This window comes from Scylla paramamosain, unplaced genomic scaffold (assembly GCF_035594125.1).
Source record: "Scylla paramamosain isolate STU-SP2022 unplaced genomic scaffold, ASM3559412v1 Contig8, whole genome shotgun sequence".
NCBI classification, from domain to species: domain Eukaryota; kingdom Metazoa; phylum Arthropoda; class Malacostraca; order Decapoda; family Portunidae; genus Scylla; species Scylla paramamosain.
The window spans coordinates 1,200,168-1,222,521 of record NW_026973673.1 but is presented as its reverse complement, the minus strand read 5'-3'; the positions used below and the strand labels follow the sequence as shown (position 1 = coordinate 1,222,521).

At 40.3% G+C, this 22,354-nt stretch overlaps 1 long non-coding RNA gene across 20 annotated transcripts in view; it reads left to right on the top strand.

The window, feature by feature from the left end:
- Positions 1–22,354, top strand: part of LOC135096833 (uncharacterized) — a 62,393-nt gene that overhangs the window by 30,939 nt on the left and 9,100 nt on the right. For 2 of the 20 annotated variants that reach the window (XR_010265077.1, XR_010265074.1), the window contains exons 1-2: positions 16,768–17,126; positions 19,523–19,622. The exons of 2 other annotated variants lie outside the window; for them this stretch is intronic. This is a non-coding gene — a long non-coding RNA (uncharacterized LOC135096833). Of the gene's footprint in view, positions 1–15,863; positions 16,741–16,765; positions 17,159–18,303; positions 18,409–18,989; positions 19,178–19,522; positions 19,623–22,354 lie in introns of those variants that run through there. 16 more of the 20 variants (XR_010265084.1, XR_010265070.1, XR_010265087.1 and 13 more) reach the window with 12 other exon arrangements.

Sequence of the window (22,354 nt, the reverse complement as noted above, 5' to 3'; positions counted from 1 at the left end):
TTTAAAAGCTCCCCCTGAAATTGCCGAACAGTTTATTACATGTGGATAAACAGTAGACATATATATTAATTTCAGACATTGGACAGTTATATTGTTTGTAATTTTGTACAAGACACCAGTTATTTGTGACAATTTACTACAGAGTTGATGTAGGTGTTGTTTTCATGTTAATCTATCATCTATTATTCAGCAAAGAAATTTTATGCAATTAACTTTACTCAAGAAATTGTGTTTTATCTTTATATTAATATTAACTTCATTTACGTTTGTCAGACAAGACATCATCTAGAAAGTTTTAGACACGTTGCTAGTTATCCAGTCAGACACCTTAATTAATTGATGATTTAAAGTATTAACCATTTCCTCCATATTTTGTCCCTGGACGTGTACATAATTTTGCATGTCATTTGTCCAAATGTGACCTATTAAAGTGGCAGACCTGTCAGTCACTCTAGTTGGTTTTATAATTATTTGAGAGAAGCTGTAACATTGAAACATGTTAATGTATGTTGTGGCATTTTCATTGATATGTAACAAATTGACATTAGAATCCCCCATTACATAACATTTCATCTTTAAATTCGATAATACTTGTAAAATTTCTTCCATAGCCTCAAGAAAATCAGTGAATGTTGAGTTGGGAGTCTATATACCATACCAATTATAAATTTAATTGTTTTTAAGACTTTTATGAATAATGCCTCAATATGTGGTGATTGCAAACAAGCATCATCAATAATCAAAGCCAGAAGATCACCAGTAGAGCGGCCTTGACGGAACCCATACTGGCGATCAGATAGAAGGTTGTGAAGTGATAGATGTTTAAGAATCTTCCTGTTGAGGATAGATTCAAAAACTTTAGATAAGCAGGAAATTAAAGCAATAGGACGGTAGTTTGAGGGATTAGAACGGTCACCCTTTTTAGGAACAGGTTGAATGTGGGCAAACTTCCAGCAAGAAGGAAAGGTAGATGTTGACAGACAGAGCTGAAAGAGTTTGACTAGGCAAGGTGCAAGCACGGAGGCACAGTTTCGGAGAACAATAGGAGGGACCCCATCAGGTCCATAAGCCTACTGGCTCTTCTCTATCTTATTCTTAAATTTTGGATAACGCTTTTTTCCTATTCCAGAGTCCCCTCTTACATAACACACACACACACACACACACACACACACACACACACACACACACACACACACACACACACACACACACACACACACACACACCGACCTACTTAACAGCTAATCAGAAGGAAGACAACAAAACACAAACACACAGAACACATCCTCCTACTTTCTCTATCCTCATTTTCGATCCAAAGCTGGATGCTGCGTTTATGTGCGCAATGACTTAACCTGCTCTCGTGCCCACACTCTTGAATCTTCCGAGTTTTCCACCATCTGGCTACGACTACAGAGTCACTCTCATACTAAATTTATCTGTGCTGTATACCTCTCACCTAACTCCTCTGATTATAAGAAATTCTTTGACTACTTAACTTCCAAAGTGGAGCACATTCTGACCCTCTTCCCTTTTGCAGAGATCTCCATTTTAATGAGTGTTATGTACAAGGAAAGGAATGAATACCTAGAGATGCCAGTAGAGGAAGGAAAAGAGATAGCGGAAAAAAAATGCGACATATGTAAATGAGAGTGCTTAAGAATATTCAGTTTGTGTAAATTGAATTGAAAGGAGATGAGATGATGATGAGCACGTAAGTTCTGTGTGTTTGTGTTTTGTTGTCTTCCTTCTGATTAGCTGTTAAGTAGGTCGGTGTGTGTGTGTGTGTGTGTGTGTGTGTGTGTGTGTGTGTTATGTAAGAGGGGACTCTGGAATAGGGAAAAAGCGTTATCCAAAATTTAAGAATAAGTATCTTGAAACCTCCCTTTTGAAACAGTTCATGTCAAGGGAATAGGAAATGCAGAAGTATGGAGGGAATTTCAGTGTGTGTGTGTGTGTGTGTGTGTGTGTGTGTGTGTGTGTACGTGCGCGTGTGTGTGTGTGTGTGTGTGTGTGTGTGTGTGTGTGTGTGTGTGTGTGTGTGTGTGTGTGTGTGTGTGTGTGTGTACGTGCGCGTGTGTGTCATTAGTCATGTACTACTTCGAACCCAAATAAGTGACAAGAATAAGTTATTGTCGTAGATCTGGGTAGACTGTTTAATCATCCACTGTAGTCATATTTTTATTCTGACTAACAGTTGGCGAATGCATAAAGTACGATAATTGTCAGCAGAAGTGAGTGAGTTAGAGACTACTATTGTGATTAGTAAGGAATGAACAATAAACACATATATCTAGTGAAGGGAAGGCCTGAACGCAGCCAGTCTCTGCACCGAATTAGGTAATGTTGGAGGCTGTCAGTGTGCGAGGCTGGCGAGGACCAAGGACGCGGCGCAGGGGGGTGCCATCTATCATGTGCGTCTTGAATGGGAGCGGGAAAATACGTGCTGAGGTGGGATGGAAGCTGAGAGGGGAAGATGGAGGTGGTGGTGGTGGTAGTAGAGAACGGAAGTATAAAAGAAAATAACTTGCCATTCAAAGTAATTAAAGGAAAATATTATGTATTGTTACGTTGAAGTATATCGAGTATAACACACACACACACACACACACACACACACACACACACACACACACACACACACACACACACACACATGCTAACACACACACACATGCTAAATGCACAGCGAGAAATTCTCTCTCTCTCTCTCTCTCTCTCTCTCTCTCTCTCTCTCTCTCTCTCTCTCTCTCTCTCTCTCTCTCTCTCTCTCTCTCTCTCTCTCTCTCTGTCCGCCACAAAGCACACAAACAGTGACAAGGAAGTCACAACAGTCAGTCACGACCGCTGTATTATTTCAACATAAAGTTTCCTAGCTTGTGATTTCATTTCCTTGTGTGGCCCCACTTCTTGCCAAGACCCCTGCGGTAGAAAGCCTGACGCGGCAACACACACTCACAACCTCAACACACTGACCTCCCAGTAGGTGATCCGTGAGTCATGCCAGGACCGCAGCGTGTTGGAGGCTATCCGTGTTGGTGTCACTCTCTTTGAAGCTCGTTAACCCACACATTAACCCACACGTTATCATTACTTCAACCTCTTCCATCTTCTTCCCGTCTTCTCCTTCTCTTTCCTTTCTTCTCTTCAGGTTTTGTCTTATTTTTTTCATCTTCTCTTCATCTTTTTTTTCACGTTCATTTGTTTTCTTTTACATTATTCCATATTTTTATTTATCATTCGCTAATGAACTTTTTCTTTCTTTTATTTTTTCTGCCCACTTTTTTTTTCTCTCTCTTCTCGCGATGTTCCACCCAATTATTCTATCGTTTTCCTCTCTCTCTTGTCTTGCCTCCTCCAGCCTCCTCCTCTCTGTGGTACTCTTCTTCATCCCTCTTGAGCCTCGCAATTCCTCTTCCCACTAAATACCTTCCCCTAAGACCCATAAACTCTGTGATTTCCCTTGAACTTTCCTTAACTCCTCGTAAACTTTTCCCCAAAGCTCATTACACTTTGGTATATTTCCCCTACACTCTCCCCCAAATACCCCCTGACTGAGCCTACGCCCAAAATCCCCATAGATATCTTTATTCTACACTGGATCCCCGCACTAACTTTCCGCAGACTTCCTAACACCTTCTGCTCGTTTCCTCTCTCTCTCTCTCTTAGTGAGTCCCTATAACTTTTATTTGTTTCAGACTGGCTCCAAAGTTTTCCCCAAATTTCCATAGAGGTTTTCCGGGGTTCTTGTGCTCCTTTCCTTCGTGTGGGGGGCGTCCTTCACGTCCCCGGCACATCAAGGGCCTTTCATGATCCCACGCAGGACTCGCCATCCTTTTTCTTTGTTCACACTTGACAATTAACGGAATTGATGAGTTTCCTTCCTTTATTCGAAGTTAGATCATAGACTTTTTTTTTCTTCTTTCTGATAGATTATGCATTTTCTCTCATATTCGTGCATAAGTCATGCAATATTTCAGCTCTTTTTTCTTTTTATCATATTTTCTTCACGCCTTTTTCTCTCCTTTAATGGAAAATTTGTCTTGCAGTTTTCATTCTTCCCTAGCAATGGAATAAGTAGTTTTGTTTATCATTTTTATTCGTAAATGAGCGATGCATGCTTGTAGCTCTGTAGACCACACTCTACAGAACTACAACGAGGAAGATAAAGGCAAGGAAGGGAGGAATAGAGGCGTGAGTGGCTTGGTGGATGAATGGAAACATGGAAGGAGAGAACGGGGAGGAGGGAAAAAGAGAAGAAGCAGGAGAGTAGATGTGATGGATTAACTCTGAGTGATTGAAGGTCTGCAACGTGATGCAGGGAGGCAAGCGGGAGGGACGTGGGAGGGGAAGGGAAGGAGGGAGGGAGGAAGGAAGAAGGGGCGGGAGATGAAGAAAGAGAGATGGAAGATAGGGAGAGGGATGAGAGAAAAGCATTCGTCTTATTTTGATTAATTTTATCTTCATTGGGTGTTGTTAAAGTCTTCAAGAACGTTTTCATGATTCCAGTGGTAAAAAAAAAAAAGGTTTTTGCTTCATTAATTGAGGAAAAACTGAAAAAAAAAACTAATATTAATGATGACTAAAAAAATATTCCTTATGAGAGAGCAACGCGTTTCAGAATACTAGACTTTTTATTTATTTATTTTTTTTTTTTTACTTTCATATATTTCTTTATTTTCTTCTTGTTTTTTTTTTTTTTTTGGCTTTACTTATGCCTTTTGACACTTTAATTTTTTGTCTGGTTTCTGTGTCCGATGTTGACGATGATTTATTCCCTGTACAGCGCAGTGTGTTCTTAACAGTAAGCAGTGACTTACAATATAAGGCACGCATATATAATTCACAATATCACAACGGAAAAAGATGCGACCTTTCTCTCCCTTTCGTTTTCACTGTTACTCTTGGCAATCGAGTTTTATTGTTGCTTCTTTTCATGCCATTGTACGCTGGATATTACCTTGTCTTGTGTTGCTTTATCTCTTGACCTATCATAGTTCCTACTACTCTCACCCCTTCCCGCCACCACCACTACTTCCTCCTCCTCCTCCTCCTCCTCCTCCTCCTCCTCCTCCTCCTCCTCCTCCTCCTCCTCCTCCTCTTCCTCCTCCTTCACTTCCTCCTCCACCGTGCTGTACTCCGTCCTTTTCTCCCTCTCACTGTTTTTTTTTTTTTTTTGTCAGTATCTCTTAGTTCAGTAGATATCTATGGTATTTCTTGTTTGCATGTGTGTTTCTAGGTATCTATGTATTTTCCTTTTCTTCATCTTTCTTCATCCTCTTGTCAAGGATTTGTTTTTTTCTGTGTATTGCTATATTTTTTTCTTTTTTTTATTATCCGCTCTCTTTTGTTACGTCATTGTGATTTATGTATATGTTTTATGTATTATCATGTATTCCCTCCCTTCTTCTGTCATGGTATCAGTTCTTCTCATGTATCTCTAATGCATTCCTGTATAATCATCATTTTTTTTTTTCATCCCCATTTTTTTTTTCATCCCCATTTTTTTTTTTTTTTTCATTTTTCCCTATCTTCATATATCATCGTTATTTCAACCTTTTTTTTCTCTCTCTTCCAACCTCTTTTCTTCTCTTCTTTCAAGATTCCCCTTATTTTTCTTCTACAATTTTCTTTTCTCCTCGTATCATAATCTCCTTATATGTATTACTACGTATTCTTTCACACTGTATTTCACACTCTTTTCCCTCTAATCTTGGCACCTGCTCTGTCCATGTATTCCTACTTATTCCAATTTTCTTCTTAATATCTGCCCCTCATATGTATTGCCACTTATTTATATATTTATTTTTTGTTTATCTTCTAATCTTAGTATCCACTCTTCCTATGTTATACTCTTCCTATGTATTCCTATTATTCATATGTATTTCCCATTCTTTTATCCTTTTTCATAATCCTGGTGTCTGCTCTTCCTGTTTATTCTTATTTATTCCTATATGTTCTTCTTTCGTTGACTTGCTCCTCCTCCTCCTCCTTGTAATCCTAATTTCTCCTTTTCTTATGTGTTCCTACTGTTCATGTTTATTCCGTTTTTGTTCCCTTTGCTCCCGTTACATTCAGGGACTACAAAACTAATTACGTAGTCTCTCTCTCTCTCTCTCTCTCTCTCTCTCTCTCTCTCTCTCTCTCTCTCTCTCTCTCTCTCTCTCTCTCTCTCTCTCTCTCTCTCTCTCTCTCTCTCTCTCACAAGCTGCAGGTTCACAGGTACACTTTTTTTCATCACATTTTCAACTTTGCTCAAGTCACCAGCACCCCGGCACACTCTCCCGCCGCAGCAGGGATAGAAAAATCTACAAAAAATCATATGTGCACTGGAGGGTTCAAAGGGTGGGGGATGCCAGGGAGAAGTAGAAGGAAAAAGGTGGTGGTGGCGGTGGTAGCAGCAGCAGCAGCAGCAGTGGTTGTATTAGAAAAGGAGGAGGAGGAGGAGGAGAAGGGGGAGGAAAAGGAGGAGAAAGAAGGAGAAGGAGAAGGAAAAGGAGGAGAAGGAGGAGGAGGAGGAAGAAGAGGAAGAAGAAGAAGAAGAAGAAGAAGAAGAAGAAGAAGAACAGGTTGAGGGTTTGGGAGGGAGCAGATAAGGTTGAGAAGTTTAAATATGCGGTAAAAGAAAGAATTTTTATAACAACAAAAGACGATTTTCTAAAAAAAAAATCGAAGTATTCGTATATTTGATAATTCTATTAAATTATTATTTATATTATTTTTTCTTTATCTTTGGAGCAGCTTTGTTATTTGAAATAAATTGATTTTATCTTCTAGTCATTTCTTGCTGGCTTGCTTGTTACACAGTGTGGACTTCACAACATCGCCACGTCATGCAGTGTCTCATGATGCCTTCTGTCAAGGTCAAACGTTGCACTAAATGAAGAAAGTCTGGTGTATCCCTCGTATATATATATATATATATATATATATATATATATATATATATATATATATATATATATATATATATATATATATATATATATATATATATATATATATATATATATATATATATATATATATATATATTTTTTTTTTTTCTTACATGTGCTCGCTCGCGCGCGTGTGTGTGTGTGTGTGTGTGTGTGTGTGTGTGTGTGTGTGTGTGTGTTAGAGAAAGTACAACATAGTAGCGAGTCTTTTTGTTTTTATAAACATGAAAATTGCCTATAAAATTTTAAGTGAAGATAAACAAAGGAAAAATTTCAAGAGTCTTGATATTAACTGCAGGTGTATAGTATATACTTTTAAGTATAAAGGAAAGATGAATATTCGAAATTTAAGAAGGAAAGAGAGCGTAGTCAAGGGAAAAGAGGAAGAAGGGAAGGAAATGATGAAGAGAAGAGAAGGAAGGTGAAAAAGGAGATAGGATATTTGTAAAATGACGTAATAGAGCGAGAGAAGATGATTATAAATTTAAAAATGAAAGATTGCAATGTCCAAAGAACAAGGGAAGATGATGAAAAATGAATGGAAAGAAGAAGAGAGTTAAGAAGATGGAATACTTGTGGAATGGAGGAATAGAGAGTGAATGGATGAACATGAAATATAGGAAAGAAAGAGTGTACTGATAAAATAATATTGAAAGCATGGTAAGATGAGAGAGAGAGAGAGAGAGAGAGAGAGAGAGAGAGAGAGAGAGAGAGAGAGAGAGAGAGAGAGAGAGAGAGAGAGATGAAGGAATATCTGTTGAATTAATGAATATAAGGAAAAGTGGAAAACTACTGTGAAAAGAGAATCACAAATGAAGATGAAGGAGAAGGAGAAGGAGAAATATTTCCGGAATGAGGGAATTAGACAAAATGCGTGATAAATTATATGAACGAAGAAATTATAAAGAGATTCTAGAAAATAGTCAAAGCAAAAACAAATATGATCGGATGAAATTAATGAAACTAGGAAAAGTGCATAGCCAGAGAAGAGAAAGACAAATAAAAGAGGTGCAATACAAAGTAAATGAAGAAGAAAGATGATTGCTCATAAAACGATATAATAATAAAAAAAAATGTAAAGAGAGCATTGAAAATAATGAAAACGGAGAAGTGTAAGAAAAAATAATTGAAGAAATTTAAGAGTAAATCTGAGACAAAAAAAAAAAAAGAGAAAAACAGAAAATGAAAGGAATAAATTTGAAAGATTGAAAAGATATAGATACGAAATGATAAAACTACGAAAAGAAGAACACATAATAGAAAAGTAAAAAAATAAATAAATAAAAAATAAGGTAAACATTTGAGACAAGTAATGGAAAAAAAGGACATGGAAAAGAATGAAAAAAATGAAGGAATATCAGAGGAGGTAGAGATAAGGATGAAAAATGCGAAAAGGGACGTATGGAAATCTAGGGAAGAGGAGACTTGAAATGAAGGCAATAATGGAGAAAGAGGGGAAAAAAAGAACGGTAAGCGAACGAAGAGGATGAGGAGAAGGAGGAAGAGAAAGAGGAGGAGAGAAAATTGAAGGACGGACTGTATGTAAAAGAGGAAGAGAGGGAGAAATGCAAGGAAGAGAAGCTGAAGTTAGTAATACAGAAACGTTGAGATTAGAAATGCAAAAGAGAGGAAGATAAATGGGAACTGAGATAGAAAAGATAAGAAGTAATTTTGATCAGAAGTAAGTGGGGACAGACAAACGAAGAGGTAAAGGAAATAAATCAGGGTTGATAGAGATGAAAACTGAGATGAGAGAGAGAGAAAGAGAGAGAGAGAGAGAGAGAGAGAGAGAGAGAGAGAGAGAGAGAGAGAGAGAGAGAGAGAGAGATGAAACTATCTGAAAAGTATCACACATCATTTATAAACAATCCTCTCTCTCTCTCTCTCTCTCTCTCTCTCTCTCTCTCTCTCTCTGTCTAGCACTGTACCTTCCAGTCTCCCTCCATTCATCTTTTTTGCATCTCTCCATTACACATTCTGTCTCCCTTCCTCATGTCTTTAATCTTTCCCCCTCCTATCCCTTCTCTTCATCTCTCCATGCCTCCCTTCCTCCGCCTCCTTCATCTCCCGCTTCACCTAACCCTCCCATCCTCCCCTCCACTTCTCCCTCCGGTGCTCGATGCAAGACGAGGAGATAAACTTACTATAGAGGAACTATGAAATTAGAGCTGATTGAAAAAATTTTTTTCTTTTTTTTAATGACTGTGTGACCTCTAAACCGGCGGAGAGAAGGTGAGGATGAAACCTTGCCCTGAATACTTTATAAAACCGCCCATGCAGAAGGAAAGGGAGAGGAAACGAGGGAACTGTCATGTGTGTGTGTAGAATTGTTATCATGCAGTGCCAATGAAATGTTCTGAGTGAATTCCTTTTTTTATTTGTTTGTGTTTTTTTTTTTTTTTTGTGTGTGTCTGCATATTTGGTTTTGCGTGTGGAGAGAGAGAGAGAGAGAGAGAGAGAGAGAGAGAGAGAGAGAGAGAGAGAGAGAGAGAGAGAGAGAGAGGGGAATGTGGATGGGTGGGTGGGTGGGTGGGTGGGTGGGTGTGTGTGTATTTGCTGGATGAAACAATGTTTATAATAACAGGAGCTGTTCTCCATACTTTGAACTTAAAATCCGAGAAAGAATAAATTCAATTCACTTCAGTTCAAATCAATTCACATGGTCGCGCGAGCGCGCGCACACACACACACACACACACACACACACACACACACACACACACACACACACATCTCAATCCATTGTTCATCTCAGTTCCTCTCCCTCTCTCTCACTCTCTTCCCTCTCACCATCTACACCTTGCATCTCTCGCCATTACTCTCCTCTTGCAGTGTGTCCCCTCGCCCCCCCTCTCTCTCTCTCTCTCTCTCTCTCTCTCTCTCTCTCTCTCTCTCTCTCTCTCTCTCTCTCTCTCTCTCTCTCTCTCTCTCTCTCTCTCTCTCTCTCTCTCTCTCTCTCTCTCTCTCTCTCTCTCTCTCTCTCTCTCTCTCTCTCTGTATGTGTGTGTGTGTGTGTGTTTCTCTCTCTCTCTCTCTCTCTCTCTCTCTCTCTCTCTCTCTCTCTCTCTCTCTCTCTCTCTCTCTCTCTCTCTCTCTCTCTCTCTCTCTCTCTCTCTCTCTCTCTCTCTCTCTCTGTATGTGTGTGTGTGTGTGTGTGTTTCTCTCTCTCTCTCTCTCTCTCTCTCTCTCTCTCTCTCTCTCTCTCTCTCTCTCTCTCTCTCTCTCTCTCTCTCTCTCTCTCTCTCTCTCTCTCTCTCTCTCTCTCTCTCTCTCTCTCTCTCTCTCTCTCTCTCTGTATGTGTGTGTGTGTGTGTGTGTGTGTGTGTGTGTGTGTGTGTGTGTGTGTGTGTGTGTGTGTGTGTGTGTGTGTGTGTGTGTGTGTGTGTGTGTGTGTGTGTGTGTGTGTGTGTGTGTGTGTGTGTGTGTGTGTGTGTGTGTCTCCACTGCCACACTCCACTTTGTAACAGGAGCAACCCTCGTAAAGCTTGGTGTTTCCATTGTTTTGGTGCGAGTGTGTGTGTGTGTGTGTGTGTGTGTGTGTGTGTGTGTGTGTGTGTGTGTGTGTTTGGTGTTGGTGTTAATTCTTGTGTCGTAGTTTTTTTTTTTGTGTGTGTGTGTTGTTTCTTCTGTTCTTGATTGCTTTTGTTTGCTGTTTTCTATCTTTTTTCGTTCGTTTTTTTTTTTTTACCTTTCTTCTTTATTTACTTCTTTCTCTCCTTCCGTAATTCCTTGCTTTCTTTCTTCCTTATATTATTGCATTGTTTATTCGCTCGTTCGTTTGTTTCTTTCCTTCCTTACTTTCTTCTTTCATTCATTCCACTTTCTCCTCATTTTGCCATTTCATCTTTCATTTCTTCTTTCAGTACATCTCATCTTTTTTCCTCCCTGTATTCATCTGCTCATTTATTTCTTCTTCCCATCATTCTTCTTGGTAAGTTTATTTATTTTTTTTTCGGTGTTTTGTGCCTGAAAGAGAGAAGGAGTAAAAGGAAACGAGAGAGAGAGACAGAGAGAGAGAGAGAGAGAGAGAGAGAGAGAGAGAGAGAGAGAGAGAGAGAGAGAGAGAGAGACTAGCAGAGGCCTAACTTCCCCTGCAAACTTTTCCCTTATGAAGACTTTGTTGTTTTAGTGACAAGCAAAGCTACACCACGTCTTACTTACCCTGCCTCGGATTATGTAACAAATGCCTGCGTCCGCCACTCCCAATGAGAACAAGGTAGCAAACTTCATACGCTTCGCCCAAAACCACCACAAAAAATGACTCACTGCCGTGTGCTTTCTGCCTTCCCACCCCACCGACAAGCGATATTAATGTGGTGGGGGAACTGCGATGTGTTATCAAGAAGGGACGAGAGTTTGTTCACGTGTGGTGAAGTTTAAGTTATAGAATACATGAATTTGTCAAGTTAGATTTTATAGAATACGTCAGATTTATAGAACACTTATGAAATACATAGCAAGTAAGTAAGTGCTTCCCAGATGCAGTGATGTACGACTGGAAGAAACTCAATAATGCTGCTCATAATACATAGCAAGTAAGTAAGTGCTTCCCAGATGCAGTGATGTACGACTGGAAGAAACTCAATAATGGTACTCATAATCAACTCAATAGGGAAGATTAAAAGAAAAAAAAATATATATATATATATATATATATATATATATATATATATATATATATATATATATATATATATATATATATATATATATATATATATATAAACACACATACATATAATATCCACAAAAATGTGCATATATATATATATATATATATATATATATATATATATATATATATATATATATATATATATATATATATATATATATATATATATATGCATATATTTTTTTTCGCCCTTTGTGTGCGCGTGTGTGTAGATGTGTTTGTGGATGTGGGATGTAAATAAACAAGTAATAAGGCAGTCTTGTTGGATAGGGATGGTGATGGTTTAGCTGGTCTCTGCCTTAAAAAAAAAAAAAAGAAAAAAAAATTATATCATGTATATAATATGTATTTACATTCACCAACGCCACACATCACACAAACACACACACATAACTTGAAACACGAAACCAACATTATTTTACATTCAGTATTTACATTCACCAACACCACACATCACACAAACACGCACACTCACACATAACTTGGAACACGAACATCAACATCAATACGAAAAAACACTCACACAAGAAACACGTACATACGAGCCTTAAAAAAAAAAAAAAAAAAAAAAACTAGCTAATCACCACACAAATATGCCACTCATTACACCTACACTTACATCCAGCTGCAAATTTATAGGTTGGAAACTCAAACCTAACTACATCAAAGTGTCTAAGAGCGAGGAAAGAGCAAATTTTTACCTACACTATCAACAATAGCAACGTGGACTGCCCACACACTGTTAACTCTTACTATATTTCAATATTTCTCACTATATCCTTCTTCTATCCCCACTCTTACTTCGCTTCACCCCACTTTTCTAAAAAGAAAGAAAGAAAGGATGTGGGAGGAGGAGGCTCTCTCTCTCTCTCTCTCTCTCTCTCTCTCTCTCTCTCTCTCTCTCTCTCTCTCTCTCTCTCTCTCTCTCTCTCTCTCTCTCTCTCTCTCACCTGAGGAAATACATGAAAGAATTTCCAATAGTCAGATTTATCCTACCAGGGCCTCGCGTGCACGCGTTGTGTATGTGTGTGTGTGTGTGTGTGTGTGTAGGGAAATTGATGTAAGGGTGACATACAGCCTACTAAAATTTCTCTTATTTACATTCCGATATATGTCTTGTGCGTGTTTTTTCACTGACACACACACACACACACACACACCGCGTAGTGTAGTGGTTAGTACACTTGGCTCAGAAGGCCCGGGTTCGAATCCCGGGCTCGGCGAGGCAAATGGGCGAGCCTCTTAATGTGTAGCTCTTGTTCACCTAGCAGCAAGTAGGTACGGGATGTAACCCGAGGTGTTGTGACCTCGCTGTCCCGGTGTGTGGTGTGTGGTGTGTCAGTGGTCTCAGTCCTACCCAAAGATCGGTCACTATGAGCTCTGAGCTCTTTCCGTAGGGGAACGGCTGTCTGGGTGACCACCAGACGACCGTAAGTGAATCACACAGACACACACACACACACACGCACACACTTTAAATCCGAAAATGGAACATGCCGTTTAATGTCGCAAATAACAAAAAAAATAAAAAATAAAAAATAATTAATTAAATAAAATAAAATAAGATAAGTAAGTAAATAATATTTAAAAAAAATGGTTGCTGCTAATTTGATCTCACGATACTTATAGTCTATGAGAGAGAGAGAGAGAGAGAGAGAGAGAGAGAGAGAGAGAGAGAGAGAGAGAGAGAGAGAGAGAGAGAGAGATTTCAAAATTGTTGAATGGAAGGGAAAGAAACAGTGCAGATAAAGGAGGAAATAAATTGACCTCGATGTACAGGGAAAACTAGGTAAAAAAAAAGGAAAAACGCGCAACTGAAAATGAGAGAGAGAGAGAGAGAGAGAGAGAGAGAGAGAGAGAGAGAGAGAGAGAGAGAGAGAGGAGGGAATCATTGTTGTTGTTGTTGTTGTTGTTATATAATACGTAGCGGTAGTAGTAGTAGTAGTAGTAGTAGTAGTAGTAGTAGTAGTAGTGTAGTAGTAGTAGTAGTAGCAGCGCAGCAGCAGCAATAGTAAGATCAGTTGCATTTGTTGTTGTTGTTGCTGTTGTCGTTGTTATTTGTTGCAGAAACACAAGCAGCAGCAATAGTAGTAGTAGTAGTAGTAGTAGTAGTAGTAATAGTTGTAACAGAAGTAGTAATAATAGTGGTAGTAATTGTAGTAGTATCGCTACCAGTGTAATCAATATCATAATATTCACTGTTACTAGCACTATCATTCCTGCACAACTCCATTAATATATATCTCAATTGTACTTTTATCTCTCAACAATTCTCGCACTGTTCAAATAGAAATGGAATTAAACTCCGAAACATAAAAGTGAACATGGTGCGGAACCAAAACATGACACCTTGGACCCAGACACACACAAATGTTAAAGCATAGAAATTGACTACATGGACACCGATACTTTTATAAGCCCCTCCCCCCACCGCCCCCTTCTCTCTCTCTCTCTCTCTCTCTCTCTCTCTCTCTCTCTCTCTCTCTCTCTCTCTCTCTCTCTGAACGATGAATAAATGAATAAAAAAGTAACTCCAATAAGAAGCTTAGAACGTTTTCCACTCTGGGAACGTAGAGAGAGAGAGAGAGAGAGAGAGAGAGAGAGAGAGAGAGAGAGAGAGAGAGAGAGAGCAGTGTCTTTCTGTCTTTAAGTTTGAACAAAATTTGAGCAAATTATTACAAGAATCGCTATGCAAACCTGTCATTCTTTCAACTTACACCTGAACACACCTGTAAGTTTTCCCACGCTCTCTCTCTCTCTCTCTCTCTCTCTCTCTCTCTCTCTCTCTCTCTCTCTCTCTCTCTCTCTCTCTCTCTCTCTCTCTCTCTCTCTCTCTCTCGATACACCTGTCAGCCTCCCACAACTTTCCACACCTGTTGGTCAACACACACTGGTAGAAACACAACCCTGTCGTATCCTGTCAGGTGTTTCGCAGGCATGCGTCTAAAATGTATGGAGTTTTGACTAATCCAGCGTCATTTTCTATGTATACCTGACAATTTCCTCTCTAGGTTATACTATTTCGTTTGCAGTATAAATGAAACGTGCGTATGTTTATCTTTTATTTGTATACCATTGATGTTGCGTGTGTGTTGCGTCGTAGTTAAATTTTCTGTGTGTGTGTGTGTGTGTGTGTGTGTGTGTGTGTGTGTGTGTGTGTTTCTTTAGTGCAGTAGTAATAAATTTCACGTCATTTTCTAAGTGCCCACCATAATCGTTCCTCATTTTTCTCTTTCTTTTCTTCTCTTCTGCTTCCTCTTCTTCTCTCCATATATTTTAGCTTTATTATTATTTTCTTTCTTTAATATTCTCTTCTTTAACACGTACGCAGCCTCATCCGACCTCCTTCCTTTCTCTCTGGCAAAAGAAAAAAAAAACTTTTTCTCTGGCAAAAGGAAAAAAAAAAAACTTTCACATCACCTTTACCCTTCTCCAGAAATTCTCTTCCTCCTCGTCCTCTCCTTCTCTCGTTTTGGCATTATTTTTCTTTATCTTCGTCTTTTTTTCTCTCTCTCTCAACACCCATTATTTCTTTCCTGCACAGTCATGTCTTCCTTAGTATCATCTTTCTTGCATCATACTTTTCATCTCTTTCAGTATCATTATCTGTGTGTGTGTGTGTGTGTGTGTGTGTGTGTGTGCGCGTTCCCCAGCATTCGTTACTCCTTTTCTGGTGCACTTTCATCATGTCTCCCTTCCATGATTTAGTCTTTTTTCGATGCCTCATCTTTCCCTTCCCGCCATCATCCTTTCATCTCGTGCAATAGTACCAGGCAACCCTTCTTTCTCAATCTATCCTCGTATTTCCTCGTTTTCTGTCATCTCTCAGCATCTATTTTCTCTTTCTGCATCCTATCATTTCTTCTACCACTGCATCATTTCCCTGCATCTCTCCTCTAAACCACTTCCACCATCCTATCATCTTTGGCAGCATCTCTCATCTCCCAGGCACCTCCCAGGCAGTTATGGCTTTGAGCTCATCCCATGGGAGACGAATGTAAGTCATCCAGGAAGGCGCTCATCCACCATCTCTTTCCTCGTGTGTCTTGTTGTTGTTGGATGAAGCAGCATCCTTATTCTTCGTTAGCGGGAGAATAAAAGATTGCAGAAGAGGCAGAGAGAGAGAGAGAGAGAGAGAGAGAGAGAGAGAGAGAGAGAGAGAGAGAGAGAGAGAGAGAGAGAGAGAGAGAGAGAGAGAGAAAGTGCATTGAAGATGATGAAATGTCTTGTGTTATTCCTTGTGTGTGTGTGTGTGTGTGTGTGTGTGTGTGTGTGTGTGTGTGTGTGTGTTTATCCAGTATGCTTGTGTATTTTCAAAATTTGTGTTTCCTTTTCCACATAGCTTCCGCGTTTCTCTCTCTCTCTCTCTCTCTCTCTCTCTCTCTCTCTCTCTCTCTCTCTCTCTCTCTCTCTCTCTCTCTCATGTGCATTCTCCTCCTTGAGACCCTTGTGGTGGTTGGTGGTTGGTCCTGACAGCGTGTAATTGGAGGTCACTCTTTTTAGTCTTTTTCTTTTCTTTTTCTTCTTTTTCTCTCCTTTACTCGGGTCTCTTCACTGCAGGTTGTGTAAAGTTTCCTTAATTTATTTATTTCCACGTGATTATTATTATTATTATTTCTTTTTTTTTTGTTGTTGTTGTTCAGGCTTTACGTGTGTGTGTGTACTCAATATCTACTTTTTTCTGCCTCGTTATGTATTTTAATGTAAACATTTCAACACCATTATTTATCATTTCCTTCTCAAGTGCCCCCTCGTATTAATATCCCTCGCAGACTCCATTCCAAACACGTGAAAATCGAATACCATTTGTAAGCGCGCAGGAGGGTCTTTAAGTTCCTCTCGGTGGCGCAAACACACCGTGGAATAAGTTTGTTATGGTGAAGGCGGCGGTGGCTGGCAAGCCGTTTTTCACCAACTTCCTGCACGGCGGCATTTGGGAGGTAAAGGCTTATAATACTTCATCTTTATCACTGCTGGGGGAGAGGAACACGCAGGAACAATGTGCATTGCCACCAAAGGGTTCACAAATCCCTTCCTGACACCTCTTACAGATTCCATGCATTTCTTCCTGTGGTGTCGAGCGGGCGAGCGGCGCGGCTTGCGTCAGGCAGCGAGGCGCGAGATGTGAGCGGCCAAGGTTTTTAGCCAACCAGCGAGTGGCGAGGCGCTGTGTTGTGGGGTCCCGCAGGGCTGCCAATATCTGCAGAGGTTTACTGATATCAGAGCGCTGAGTTTCTAGACAATATTGAGAAAGGAGAGGCTGGAATATCATTGTCGGTATACACAGAACTTGCTGATATAGCGGTTGTTTTGCCTGGTAATGTTCTAGTCGGCAGTGGACTTTAAGATTCCTAGTTTTGTTGGTAACGCACTACCGGCAGACTTCCCACTCCATACTTGTGCGCATATCTCGAGGGACAGAGACTCAGTGAAGATGAGAGCGTTATATATTTCCGTGTTGCCTCGTCGCCTTCGTGTGGTCACCCAGCGTCACCCACGCGAACTTATTGGTAAATCATATCAAAGTTCACTTCCAGCTGTAGTACGTATGTTGACTTTGTAATTCAATATTGCAAGTGAATCTCAAAGAGCAACAGACATTTATGTACTAATCAGATTGATTTAATTACATAACTTACGGTATCTACAATGAGAGAGAGAGAGAGAAGGCAGCTATCGTGTCAAGCTACTGTGCCATGTACAGTAACTAGTGTTTGTGGGGGAGGGTATTACTGCTTATTGGTATGGTAATGTGTTGTATGTGTGCTCGTGTTCCTAACGCAGGAGGGGGCACAGTATGGTGGTATATACAGGCATTGTAGGGCGGCCTTCCCTGTCGTTGGGTTGTTCTGATGTAATTTTGCAAGTTTTGTTTCTGAAAAGGAGGGTTTGATTTTTTTTTTTTTTTTTCTGCAGTGGTCGTATATTTAACTTAGTATCAAGAACTAGCTCACTTCACTGCAGTTTGTCATCGGGTAAATTACTAGATTAGCAGCGCGGCTCTCATTTCCTATTTTTTTTTTTTTTTTCGGCTTGTAACCCCTACAATGTTGGGGACCTGGTGGGAAAGCGGGGTTTTTGGGTAGGGAGCCAAAATAAGTCTAAATACCGTCTCTTACCACCAAAAACAAGTAGGGAGCTGCCTGCTGCTAGTGTTATGATGACCGCCATGTTTACTTATCATGGTACTTGAATATCCACTTGTGTTTATACTTTACTATGCTACACTCGTCCAAGGCTAGCAATTATTTTCTGCAATTAGTGTTCATACCTGTGGCAATATTCCCGATTGTGTTCCAGGAAATCATTGTGAGATGTCGGAAGTTGTACCTAATTAGCCATCAAATGAATAATAACCTTAAACTGTTGCACTGCGTTGTCGACATTTCCAAGAGTTCCCCAGACAGAGGCACCGCCCCGCCAGTCGACAACCTCGGCATAATGACGTGTTTTTACTCCCTCAGTGTCCACATTTCACGAGCTTCATTTTCGAATTGTATCGGTTGATATTAAATAGCGACTTCATGTTGCACTAAAAGACACTAACATTTAAATAATAATAACGATTGATTCATTGCGTGTTTTAAGACGAGCGAACTACCAAGAGCCATCTTACTACCTCTCACCCCATCACTAGCGCGTTGGAGGGGGAGTTGATGCCTCTCCCTCCCTCCCTCCCTCTCTGCACGAAGACTGTCACGCAGCGGCAAGTATTCGTTGTGTTGTGAATATTGGCGTCAGTGTCACGGGGCGGCGTCGGTGTGGCAGGAAAGCAACACGTGGTGTAGGTAGGTAGGTACCGTGACGCGGCCGCTGCAGGTGAGGTCTGAAAACTGGTGGAAATGAAGCAGTATCTGTTGGGGTTGTTAGGTAATAATGGCGGGTTAAATAGAGGTGGCTTACTTCCACCCCTCCTCCCAAACCCCCTACTTTCACCACTCTTCCGTCCTCACTCCCCTCTAAATATTGGGGAGCTTTTAGAACGAGTGGTTGTCACCAGGTGGCAGCACAGACACAAATTCTCTCACATACAAGCAATATCAGATATACCTACAGATATACCCTATCCATGAAGCCCTCAAAAATATGTGGCCTCATGCTGGTCACCATCTTCTCTGTTGATAACACCGAGTGACTTCACATGCACTGAGGATCTTTGCAGGCTGCTGAGTGGTGGTGGTGGTTGCTGGTGTCCAGGTGTGGGAATACGTGTCAAGTCACCGACCCCTCCCAGCACTGGCCAAACTCTCTCTCTCTCTCTCTCTCTCTCTCTCTCTCTCTCTCTCTCTCTCTCTCTCTCTCTCTCTCTCTCTCTCTCTCTCTCTCTCGAGTGAAATAGTTATCCAAACAGCCTATTAAAGAGAGAGAGAGAGAGAGAGAGAGAGACGAAGGGGAGGGAAGGCCCACAGCCAAAACGTGTGAATGGATTTACTTGATCCCCTTCCTTTGAGTGAACTGCCGCCCTTCGTATGGAAACTTTTACTTGTTAAGTTAATCCACCAAAGATTAGAAGATGTGGAAGGTTGAGTGGAAAAAGACCTGCCCTGGGCCCATCATTTTTGTGAGTGACTTTTACCTGAGACGAGGGTGTGAAAAAATTAGTTATCCATCTTGTCCTACCTGGTGATGAACTCTTTTAACTACTAGTACTTATCACATCTTTCCTGACTCCCAGACCATCATGAAGCATTTCTTTTCTTTCACAGCCATGTCTATGCACTATACTGGCTAGAAATTGCACAATCTGCTTCTTTAGTTGTTTCCTTTCTTGAATGTGCATATAAATGTTTTCAGCTGTGCATTCCATGCTGTGTAATGTTGTAGTGAATGGTTAAATTCTAGACTAAGTTGTGAGTCAAACATGTATCAAGCAGCAGGAGTATTGATGTGTGCGTTTTCCCTGCAGGTGGTAACACGGAGAGCAAGTGGAAGAAACCTTGGGAGACTTCCATGACTCAGGAACAATCACACCTCACTGGGAGCCTTGTGACTGATAGGTGGTTCAGGTGAATACTGTATTTTGTTGGCACAATTGAGAATTCTCTGCCCAAAAATTCCAAAATCTGAAAGTTTTTAACTGTCATGTCATGTAACAGAGGGAAAATTCCACAAAGTGGTGGAAAAGTTTGCACTGCAAAAAAAAAAGAAAAAGAAAAAGAAAGAAAGAAATGATGAATTGTAAAGCCCACAGACCAAAGCTCTGATGCTTGACTTGCTGCAATGGGAGGTATCAAAAACTGGCAAGTTGTCATCACACACATGCTCTGAAGATGCGATGCTCAGTTTTTTAATCTGACTGTGTGCTGAGTGTATAACAGAGGTGATAGTGTCTGGCATGGAGGCATATATCTCTCACTTTTATTCTCGACCTAAACCTTCCAAACCTTGGTTCAACACGACCTGTTCTTGTGCTATACATGATAGAAAGGTGGCTTACACAAGGTATTTGAACCTTTCATCCCCAAAATCTCATATGCTTTATATTTCTTCCCGAAGTCATGCCACATCTGTTCTCCAGCTAGCCAAAAACTCCTTCATTAACAGAAAGTGTCAATCTTTCAAGATTAACTACCCTCATGACTTCTGGCAACTAGCCAAAAAACATCTCCAGTAACTTTGCTTCTTTTTTCTCTCCTTTATTTCAACTAGATGGCACCACTGCTATCACATCAGTCTCTAAAGCCAAACTCCTTGCTCAGACCTTTGCTAAAAAGTCTACCTTGGACGATTCAAGGCTTGTTCCTCTCTCTCCTCCACCCTCCTACTACTACTACTACTACTACTACTACTACTACTACTACTACTACTACTACTACTACTACTACTACTACTACTACCTATTTAAATTCTTCGCAATGATGTTAAACCCTCAGAAGGCTTATGGACCTGATGGGGTCCCTCCTATTGTTCTCAAAAACTGTGCCTCCGTGCTTGCACCTTGCCTAGTCAAACTCAACTCTGTCTGTTAACATCAACCTTTCCTTCTTGCTGGAAGTTTGCCTACATTCAGCCTGTTCCTAAAAAGTGTGACTGTTCTAATCCCTCAAACTATGTCTTGTTGATTTAATTTCCTGCCTATCTAAAGTTTTTGATTCTATCCTCAACAGAAAGATTCTTAAACATCTATCACTTTACAACCTTCTATCTGATCACCATTATGTATGGATTCTGTCAAGGCCACTCTACTGGTGATCTGGCTTTCCTTACTGAGTCTTGGTCATCCTCTTTTAGAGATTTTGGTGAAACTTTTGCTGTTGCCTTGGACATATCAAAAGCTTTTGATAGAGTCTGACACAAAGCTTTGATTTCCAAACTACCCTCCTATGGCTTCTATCCCTCTCTCTGTAACTTCATCTCAAGTTTCCTTTCTCACCGTTCTATTGCTGCTGTGGTAGACGGTCACTGTTCTTCTCCTAAATCTATTAACAGTGGTGTTCCTCAGGGTTCTGTCCTGTTACCCACTCTCTTATTCATCAATGACCTTCTAAACCAAACTTCTTGTCCTATCCACTCCTATGCTGATGATACCACCCTGCACTTTTGCACGTCTTTTCGTAGATGTCAAACCCTTCAGGAAGCAAACAGTTTATGCAGGGAAACCACAGAATGCCTGACTTTTGATCTTTCTAAAATTTCTGATTGGGGCAGAGCAAACTTGGTATTGTTCAATGCCTCAAAAACTCAATTCATTCATCTATCAACTCAACACAACCTTCCAGACAACTATCCCCTCTTCTTCAATGACTCAGCTGTCCCCCACTTCCAAATTTAACACCCTTGGTCTCTCTTTTTCTTATTAATCTAAACTAGAAACTTCACATCTCATCTCTAGCTAAAATAGCTTCTATGAAGTTAGGCATTCTGAGATGTCTCCTCCAGTTTTTCTCACCCCCCCCCCAGCTGCCAAATCTGTACAAGGGCCTTATCTGTCCATATATGGAGTATGCTTCACATGTCTTGGTGGCTTCCATTCATACTGCTCTTTTAGACATGGTGGAATCAGAAGCTTTTTGTCGTCAGCTCTCCTCTAACTGACTGTCTTCAGCCTCTCTCTCATCGCCACAATGTTGCATCTCTAGCTGTCTTCTACCGCTATTTTCATGCTAACTGCTCTTCTGATCCTGTTAACTGCATGCCTCCCCTCCTCCTGCGGCCTTGCTGCACAAGACTTTCTTCTTTCTCTCACCCCATATTCTGTCCACCTCTCTAATGCAAGAGTTAACCAGCATTCTCAATCATTCATTCCTTTGGTAAACTCTGGAACTCCCTGCCTGCTTCTGTATTTCCACCTTCCTATGAATTGAATTCCTTCAAGAGGGAGGTTTCAAAATGCTTATCTTTCAATTTTTGACTACTGCTTTGGACCCTTTTATGGGACGGGGATCTCAGTGGGCATTTTTTTTATTGGATTTTTTTTGTTGCCCTTGGCCAGTGTCCCTCCTACATAAAAATAAAAAAAATAAAAAAAACTTTTGGGGAACTTTGCCAAAAACTTTTTCAGATGTAAATACACACAGTTTGCTCATCCATCCCTCTCCTGTGTTATGTCAGTCACTCTTGAATAGAAGTTCATCAGGTTGGTTACATATGATTGCTTTTTGTCTAAAGCTGTACTGTTTTTCTGTTATATATATTGTGTTTTTCTACAACTTCTGTCCAGTGCTTCTCTCAGTTTTTCACAGACCTTCCATACTGTGCTGGTAAGTGATACTGGTCTACAGTCTAGTGGCTCTTCTTT